Raw genomic sequence first — 1,788 nt, forward strand, 5'->3', positions numbered from 1 at the left:
ATGATTCATGCTTAAATTAATATGCTTTTATGTTTTATTTGCTTGCTTGTTTTGATCTCAACTCATGCACATGTTATATTTGATGAAATGCTAAGCCTATGAATCCTTGCATTTACTACCATCTCCTATCTTTTCAATGTGACTTGTAAGACATAACCCAACTCGAGTCTCATTAGACCATGCATGTTGTTGAGTAGGGAAGATTAAGTCGACTTGTAGGTGTTGTACAATCTAATCGATTTGGCTTCGGGACCCAAACTTTCCTAGGATCGTAAGATATAACCCAACTCAATCCATCACAACAATAATTGCTTGCTTATAATTTGAGAACATGTTTGTATGATCAATTCCCATGATTCCCCTATGATCCCATGACACCCTAGTGCTTTTTAATCAATTGTTTACACCCCTTTTAATTCATCTTGCTAGTTTATTTTCATTGCTATTTTAGTTAGTAACCTTCTACATCAACCCAATTTGTGACACCCCAAAGACACCACTAGTTTCAATAGAAATCTCATTTCAATACCCGTCCCTTGGGATCCGACCTTTACTTGCCTCTTTACTAATTGTAGAGTTGTTTGTGAAGCTATAAATTGTGTTTTGATTCAGACGTGACCCAACGACCACACCTTTAATTGTGAACACGAAACGGACCGATCAAAAATGGCGCCGTTGCCGGGGACGGTGTTTGTTTGATTTAGATTTCCTTTTTATTGTTATTAGTTGTGTCTTTCTTCGCCTTGGGGAAGTAAAACTCCTCAAGGTTTGTTCTAATTGTTTTCGAGTTGTTTGATATTTTGCATGTCTAGAAGGTCACAAGGTGATTTGTTACCTTTTGACCGTGAAATCAAAAGAATCTTGACGAACAATAAGAGACTTGTTAGGAGGAATTTAAGAGGTATTAGTGAAGTTGTTCAACCAACTATTGAGTTCGTCAACCCTTTCGCAATAGAAGGAGAGGAGAACCCATTACACAATACCCCACAAAATCAACCTACAATGCCTAAATTCTCGTCACACTCCGTACCCACCGAGGAGAACCTACCAAATGGTACTCCTACACCGCAACATCTAACCGGAAATTTTATTGCCAAATCCGCCTTCATCCAATTAGTTGAAAGGAGCCAATTTGGGGGGATGCCTAGTGAAGACCCTCATTCTCATATGGAAACCTTTTGCGACTATTGTGATGCAATCTCTCAAACGGGTGTGAATCAAGACCAAATTAGATGGGTCTTATTTCCTTTTTCTCTAATCGGCACCGCGAAGCAATGGTTGAAGGGCCTTGACAAGGCCACCCTCGGAATAGATTCTTGGAAGAAGTTGGCTCTAGCTTTCTAGAAAAAATTCTACCCACCGGAAAAGACTAACATGCTAAGAGCTCAAATTACGGGTTTTAAGCAAAGGGATGAAGAATCTTTGTATGAAGCTTGGGAGCGGTTCAAAGGAATTTGTCGCTCATGTCCTCACCATGGACTTAGCGAATGGTTTTTGGTACAACAATTTTGGAATGGTCTATATGAGGATTCAAAGAACATTCTCAACATGGGATCAAATGGAATGCTCACCGAAGTTGATGACAATCAAACATGGAACAAGATTGAGGAAATGGCGGTCCATAACTCACAATATAGTAGACCTCGCAAGGCTACTAGAGGAGGAAAGCATGAAGTGGACTCCGTTACTCAATTGGGTGCTCAACTTAGTGCTCATATTGACACAATCAATTTGAAGTTTGAAAAAGCTATGGCTAGACTTGAAGAAGTCTCAAAATCACCAAAGCAT

The 1,788-nt window shown here is 39.5% G+C and overlaps 1 non-coding gene across 1 annotated transcript; it reads right to left on the minus strand.

The window, feature by feature from the left end:
* Positions 1 to 1,374: 1,374 nt before the first annotated feature.
* LOC141624066 (small nucleolar RNA R71) lies at positions 1,375 to 1,481 on the minus strand. Its single transcript, XR_012533877.1, has one exon. It is a non-coding gene; the product is annotated as a small nucleolar RNA R71 (small nucleolar RNA).
* Between the last annotated feature and the right edge of the window lie 307 nt (positions 1,482 to 1,788).

Source organism: Silene latifolia, chromosome X (genome assembly GCF_048544455.1).
Source record: "Silene latifolia isolate original U9 population chromosome X, ASM4854445v1, whole genome shotgun sequence".
Classification (NCBI taxonomy): Eukaryota; Viridiplantae; Streptophyta; class Magnoliopsida; order Caryophyllales; family Caryophyllaceae; genus Silene; species Silene latifolia.